Raw genomic sequence first — 8394 nt, forward strand, 5'->3', positions numbered from 1 at the left:
TCCTGAATAAACTTAGGCTCCGACAGTGATATTTGCCTGATGTCTGGTCTGAATACTATCTAAACACAGCCCATTTTGAGCCAGTCGGGATAATTCCCGTTCTCTTATCATACACTGAGGCATACCAAACGACTCCTGAATGAACTTGGACTCCGACACTAATATTTTCCTGATGTCTGGTTTCAATACTATCTAAACACAGCCCATTTTGAGCGAGTCGGGATAATTCCCGTTCTCTTATCATACACTGAAGCATACCAGACGACTCCTGAATGAACTTGGACTCCGACACTAATATTTTCCTGATGTCTGGTTTGAATACCATCTAAACACAGCCCATTTTGAGCCAGTCGGTACTATTCCGGTTCTCCTATCATACACTTAGGCATACCAAACGACTCCTGAATGAACTTGGACTCCGACACTAATATGTGCCTGATGTCTGGTATGAATATCATCTAAACACAGCCCATTTTGAAACAGACACTGCACTAGATCCGCAAGTGCTACAGGACCACCATCCACCCCCACTCCATGGAAAATTGAGCCATACTCCACCCCAGTGCGAACCAGTGATAGGAACAAGAAAAGATTGTAAGTTTACTATTTACTATTTATTAAACCAAATAGTTTTGACATTCCTATTTGCATACCTTTGCAATTTTTTTTTATAATTTTGGCATTTACACTTCTCTGAACGAGACCTTGACTAACAATCGTCAGGTTAAATTTCTGATTATGTTGTTCTGTGATGAGGTGTTTCACTCTGAGAGGGTGGGATCAAATCACACTTGGGATTGACTCCACCCCCACCAGCAAAGTACTAGTATCTGTAGTTTACTGGGAAAGTGAATTCCCAAATGTAACATCCCTTAGAAATCATCTGAATATTTTTAAAGTTAATCTTATTCTTGAAATGTGTGCCATCTCTTCCTTGTCCTTTGCTGCTGTATTTTCTGCTTGGTCATCATTTTTGTTCTCAGCTGAACATAGAGCATTCACGCTTGGAAATCTGTAGAAAATGCCTGAGCTATCTCCTTTTCTGAAATATGACAAAGTTTGCAAATTTATGTTAAAACATCAAGGTACAATTCCAGTGAGTATCATCACTCAGCTTCTAGTCCTATAGTCTTTCCCCAACTCCTCAACTTAAGGTTTGATCAGGACAAGTAAACATTTGCCATTTTAAAGATTTAGCTCATTTGTTATCATTATGAGGACTTGTGGCCTAAATATACTATTCCTACTTTGTTATGGATCAAATCATTGATTCAACAGAAAACTATGATGTCGGGTCTAATTTGGTTTAAATATCTAAGCTTATTGTAAGTATGGATCCTAGGTTTCAGTATGTCATTTAATCTTGTGGATCCCATACCTGCTATTGACAGGTGTTGTGTACTTGTAAGTGACTCATTCCATGATTTGCAAAATGGTTGATTGGTGCCATTAAAACCATTTTTATGGTTACTCATGTATCAAGTGCATAAGGTTAGATTAATGTAGATGTTGCCTAAAGAAGGGTTACTATATTATTATCTATCCAGTTATAAATGGATACAATTTGAAATTATAAAACCATGTTTAAGTAAAGTTGGGAATTTGTGTGATCCTTAGCAAAGTGTGAGTAGTCTATGTTAGTTTCTAATCACTGCAATATTCAATATAACAACGTATAGTCCTTAAATTAACTTTGCAATAAGGTAGAATAGAAATAGTTCCATAAGGATGGGTCAACACTAGTAGTGAGTGAGTTTAGTTTTACGCCGCTTTTAGCTATATTCCAGCAATATCAGGTTAGGGGACACCAAAATGGGCTTCACATTGAACCCATGTGGGAATCGAACCAGGGCCTTCGGCATGACAAGCTAACGCTTTAACCCTAGGCTACCTCACCGCCTGTCAACACTACTAGTAGTAGTAATCACTTCAGTAAGCAGATAGAGACTCAATACCACTGAGGAAGTAAAAGTAGGAGAAGGATGTCCCGATAGATACTGGTTAACTTTATTGCATAGTGTTTATCAAACAAGTGAAATGATGATGAAACAAAACACTGACATAATTAATATGCAGCAACATGCACATATTTTGGTATATACTCAGAGAAATTATTACAGCAATGATAAAATAATCAAAGCAACAAGCAAGTAATTGAACAAAAGAGAAATATTGACTAAAACAACATGTTGATGGACAAAAATGGCAGCATTAGGTTTTTGTAAAACCAAGGTCTGAACTCAAAATATGCAAAAGAATAAAACATATCTGATTCGCTAACTTCTATACCAAACTTCATAACATTCTACATACAATTGGCTCAGTGATTTTTCTCCAAATATCATGCAATTGGGACCAGTTGATGACATGTCGGCAGTATGTCAGCCACGTTCTAGCAGTGCTGAAGGCTAAGGGTTATTTATCTAGTTAGAAAAAATACATGGTATGTTTTCAGATTTGAGATTTTTGTTGAGTATTTGATCAACAGAAATTACATTTGGAACAGAGAAGTTTAGCTTGAGGTTTGAAATGTAAACAGTTTTGGCATTGACTACTCAATGAAACCTACAAATCTAGAAACATACAGTATGTACAGACATTGTAGAATACAAACATGATCTGTCGTGTTCTAAGTTCTATCTATCTAGGTTACTTTCAAAGTTGTGAGACATGAGAAAGGTCTGGAATGCTATGAGTTCACCATAGAATGTAATAACACATTGATAGAATGCATGACATCACCATGATCACATGCTTTAGTGATAACTGAGCTCATCTTCATCAGAAAGTGGGGGCAAAACTTGAAATGCATCGACTTGCTCAGTAGACAGAGCAAATTGTTTGTATTTCAATAACAATACTGGTCAATCATGTTTCAAGCTGTATATATCTCTGAGTGTGACCCCCATAATTCATATAAACTGACCCTATATGTTTATGTATGAAGGGTCTCTAGTTGTCCTTTTCCTGGCAGAACACCACTTGTGCATCTCAGTCAGGTATGACATATATCATTTGAAGTGTTGAATCATAACTGATATCAGTCAATATAGACTGCAAGGACGAAATATTAACCCTTATAAATGTATGATTTAATGCTACAGCTGAGTGCACAGTGTGACTACCAAACTCCACTTATCCATATGATATAACTAGATTACAAACTGATTAGTTAAATGGCCTCTTTAGGGATACAAAGTTTGAATAAAATTTGACTGTAGACAGGTGAACTACAGAGAGCTTGGTATATACACTATATATGATGTGTTGCCCAAAGGTCCACTGACTATGTATATGTACGTGTTGCCCAAAGGTGTACTGATTGTAGGATGTGTTGCCCAAAGGTCTAATTATAATACATATGATGTGTTGCCCAAAGGTGTACTGGTAATACATAGGATGTGTTGCCCACAGGTCTACTTGTGATATATATGATGTGTTGCCCAAAGGTCTACTGATAATATATATGATGTGTTGCCCACAGGTCTACTTGTGATATATATGATGTGTTGCCAAAAGATCTACTGGTGATATATATGATGTGTTGCCCAAAGGTCTACTGATTATATGATGTGTTGCCCAAAGGTCTACTGATACTATATATGATGTGTTGCCCAAAGGTCTACTGATAAGGTCTGCTGTTAATATATATGATGTGTTGCCCAAAGGTATGTAAAAATAACAGAGAGGATGCGTTGCCCAATGGGCTGTGATTATAGCAGACTGGATGTGTTGCCCAATGGGCTGTGCTTATAACAGACAGGATGTGTTACCCAACCATCTGATGATTATGATATACATATCTTGCCCTAGAGTCTGCTGAATATTAATACATATATATATATATATATGAATAGTTGCCCGATGTTTAACACAATACATCCTATTCATCATAAACACAGACCTTTCGACAACACATCCTAGTTGGATACAATGGAATTTAGTAGCGAAAGCTTGATTGTTTTACTAATGACCTGACAATAATATATAGAAAAGCGGTCGTGCTAAACACATTCTTGACTTTGTATCATGATATGATATGTTATGGGTGTTCACTTATCTTGATATCTAGAAAGAAACTACTAAAAACTGTTGGTACCTGTTGACTTCCAGTGCATCTGCTGATGAACAGTATATCCACCTTTACATTTTAGTACCTTCTCACAGATACTACATCTGAATTCTGAAGGAAGAAAATGTATCTGCTGACATGGAATACAGGTGTCTTCAGTTCTCATTTGCTGAATTTACTGTGTATGAAGGACACAAAAACATTAATGCAAATGTATTGACAATTACATGAATCATTTGATAACAATCCATTTAAACACCTGATACAATTATGTAAAACAATTTTATTTGAGAACCCACCCACCCCCACCCCAAACACCCCTGTGATATGAACAGAATGGTGTCAGAACTTTCATACACCTGATTATCTGATAGAAAATTGAATTATTGACTACAGAAAAACAACAAAATGTAGGCAAAATGTTCATTTGTATACTCTGTATTGCGAAATGCCAATATTTTCTCTTCATGGGTCTTGTCTGAATTCTGTGCACTACGACACACGACATGCATCAGCTCTCTATGAAACTGTGGTAAGATATGAGTAGATAGTAACCTAAAAGTGAAAATGATATCTCTATAAAAAACATGATTATTGCAGGGATAAATTTTTGAATTGTAAATGTTTGGACATCATTCAAGTGCAAAAGTCAATAGAAAAGCTTAATTTTTCTGAAAAATACCCTATTGATATATGAAAAGAGAAAATTCTGCCAGATTCTATATATACTGTAAAGTTTTCCATGATCAGAACTACAATACTTGTCTGGAACTGCTTGTTATTAGAGTAAATAAAGTTTGTCTTTAAATTTTTCAGATATGTCATCAAAGACAGACTATCTGTATATTACACTATTCCATGTGTATCAATTAATCTCTTATTGGCCATTTTGAATTTCTTGTTACATTTATCAATAGTAAAAGCTCATGTATGAGATGATACCTAAAACATGTATTGCTGCATACGGTGCTGATCGGCACACAACCATTCAAGATAACTGTACTGATATTGAGAAGGATTAAACAATTTGCAAAGACTCATGAGGCATTACTTCATGGGGTATTGCAAGTTTGTGGTGAGGAATTCTAAAGGTAGGCCAGAACATTGTTAAGGTTAGGGATGCCTAAATACATTGATGTATTGATACTTTTTCTAAGACGGTAAAATTATCAATACATTCAAAACTGTATCGACATTTAGTTATGAAAGTATCTGTTTAAAGGTCACATGCAACCAGAAAATCAAGCATAATATTAAAACACAATTATCACCTATTCATGATATATAATATATAAACAAAATTATAAGCGTACAATCGCAAATCAAAAGTGCAATATTGTGTACTTGGGTTTACTTCCCAAGGAACGAAGCAGCCGGCATACCGAACCCAGTCAGAGCGGGTGGGTGTGCACTCAAGTGTAACGGCCGGTTCATTTGCAGATGCCCTCACGGCTCATTGTGTGTGTGTATATAGAGATGTTGGGTTTTGTAAATACATGCTCATTTTTTGTGTATAACATTTTGCAATCAACAGACATCATAACATGTCATGTTTTCAAGTATCACACCTGCCTGTCTGTGTAATTACATGATGTGACAGAGACCGAACTCGGGCCATAAATCAATGCGATTTGTTTATGGTGTATAGCCTGATTGGTGTTAAGTTCAAATTGCATGTGGTCAGTGATCGCAGTTGTGTATTGAATATTGTCATTAGCAGACAGGCAGGCAGACACACAGGTGTCAATAAAACAAGACATTGAGTTTTGTCTGTGACAGCGACACATCTATATCACAGTTAGAAACTCTGTCAACGCTAACTAATGACATTGCTTATAAGTATCGAACCGACAAAGTGACTCGGTAAGAAGAACGTGTGGTGAAATAGGCAAATGAAATTATATAAACAGTTAATTTACTGTCATAACATATAAAAAGCTCGCGTCTGTGAGATATCAACAAAACATTAGAAAAATAGCTCACACCAAAGCCTTCACCGAGTATTCACCGGACAACCCGATTCCTAGTTGCGCGAACCTATTTAACTGCGCACGTGCTATGAGCGCAGCCCAGCTGTTGGAACCACTTGAATTCCCCCCAAACGCTCGGGAAAATTATTGAATCGTTTGAACTACGATTTCGCGCGTTTTTTTTCATCGCGTTATTTTTCAACTTTATAAGTTGAATTTGCATTTTTGATGATTTGTTTCGGTAAGTCCATACCGAAAGGTATCAGAATCTGCAAAGTTGTGTTTTACGTTGCATGTGACCTTTAAATATGTTTTAATATGAATCGTTGACATTTTGCAATTGTATCATGTTTTTTTGATGTTATGAGAGTAATAAATGATTATTTTTCATGCACAAAGATCTCTGAGGATAAAAAATGTTGATCTTTTCATGGACAATTATAAAATATGAAATATTAATGTTCAAAATGTAACTAAATTTACGCAATAATGAAGCGAAAATAGGTATCATAATACATATCGAATCATGTCATGAGTATACGTATCGATTCATGAAAATTATGTATCGTGACATCCCTAGTTAAGGTAGAAATAAAGTTAACAAAGTTGTGAAAATAGTATTCACAATTTAAAGCTACTAACGTGAAGATATTTATCTCTGGATCCCATAACCTACCCCTTCCTCTCTTTGGAATGCCTCAGAGACTCCTCCTCTGATTCTTCAATTCGAAGATCACAATTCTCCTCTGCCAAGCTCAACGTCTCTTGATCCCGTTCATAATTGTCTGCATTATGAACATCAAAATGTTAACAATATTATTCTCAAAATGATTATGAACTTAAATTCAAAACTGAGATTAAGAAATGATATTTTTTTCTTACGAACTGATAAAGTATTTAAAATACTACTAGATTTAGTTATCATCCTAACAACATACATAAATACTGAATTTACAATGTTTCATATTCAGAAACTTTTGTAAAATAAAATTAACTTACCAGGCATAAACTGGATTGGATATGATTTCCACGTCTAACAGGACCATCCGAGACTAGCAATTAGTCTCTGAATATATATAAGTTTGATACAAGCAAATAACTCCTTTTAAACTAAAAAGGAGCTTTAGTGAGATGGGAGATTCCTGAACCCAAGTAAAACTAGACTTGCTTCAATTGGGGCTTTAGCATTGCAGAAAGGCATAGACGGAAGTAAAAATAATGCAGTTCAGGAACTATGAGACAGGCTAGACCTTTCCAGACTTTTTACAGTCTTTGTCAACTTTGAACTTGATTTGAAGGGTGACCAAAGGAAAAAACTTTTCATCAAGGCAAGTCAATTTGAATGGAATTTAAGAATACCCATAATATCATAAATGGTATGCATGATTGTAATGAAACATAGTTTCAATTTACTCACACAATATACAAAGTTATGTCTTTATTCATGGGTTGCTTCTAAGTCATGTTAAGGATGCAGTTTTGTTAGTCATCCATGCAAAAAAGTCAAAACTCACCACTAATACAAAATATGTTGATTTCTTTCAGATTTCTTCTTGATTTTTGTTTAAAGTTACTATTCCTAATACTGATCATAGATTCTATGATTTATATCAATACTGTCTGCCCAGTGCTGTTCAGAGATGTCGATATTAGTCGAGAGTGCAAACTATCAGCCGCTGATGGGCCAATGATGAATGATGCACACTACCTGAATAGATGCATCAAAGCGGCATTTCTGAAACTGTTGTTATGGCTTTGTAAAGGTAACTTACAACAGGAAGAGGTTTTAATTCTTACTGTTTGTATTGAAAGAAATGTTCACCCCATTTTAAAACCCCCCAAAAAGTTATTTTAAGAAACCCCCGCTTTGAACAAAATTACCCTTTTATGCAATTTGACCACTAAGGGAACTTTAAAAACCATAAAGACTAATAACATATCCCTGCATAGAAACAGTTGGTCTGTTGACCTATGAATAAGTTATAACATGTCTTAATGTTTTTTGTGAGATTCATCTTTGATTTTACAGTTAATCTTATTCTGTCCACTGGTGTTTACCCTCTTTCCTATGTTACACAATGTACAGGTTTTAGACTTTGAAATGAGGAAATGTTCCTGCAGTAAACATACAAAGATATATCTGCAATGGAATTATGAAAGCTCAAAAAGGGAATTCTGACTGCATTCATGCTCAATATTAAATTAACAGATTTAAGTGCATCAGTACATGTATTTGTTTACCAAATTGAAGTGGAAAATCTCTAGCATTTGAAACTATATCAAGTTTGGACCAAGTGCAGAACAAAACAACGTAACCAACATATATGGTTGTCAGTTGAGCCACACTGTGAG

At 35.4% G+C, this 8394-nt stretch overlaps 1 long non-coding RNA gene across 1 annotated transcript; it reads right to left on the reverse strand.

Annotated features, from left to right (window-relative positions):
- Positions 1-3953: 3953 nt before the first annotated feature.
- LOC124266091 lies at positions 3954-7229 on the reverse strand. Its single transcript, XR_006895630.1, has 3 exons — positions 7042-7229; positions 6719-6827; positions 3954-4183 (listed from the first exon to the last, which is right to left on the reverse strand). It is a non-coding gene; the product is annotated as an uncharacterized LOC124266091 (long non-coding RNA).
- Between the last annotated feature and the right edge of the window lie 1165 nt (positions 7230-8394).

This window comes from Haliotis rubra, unplaced genomic scaffold (genome assembly GCF_003918875.1).
Source record: "Haliotis rubra isolate DU_JTF1 unplaced genomic scaffold, ASM391887v1 Scf123, whole genome shotgun sequence".
Lineage (NCBI taxonomy): Eukaryota > Metazoa > Mollusca > Gastropoda > Lepetellida > Haliotidae > Haliotis > Haliotis rubra.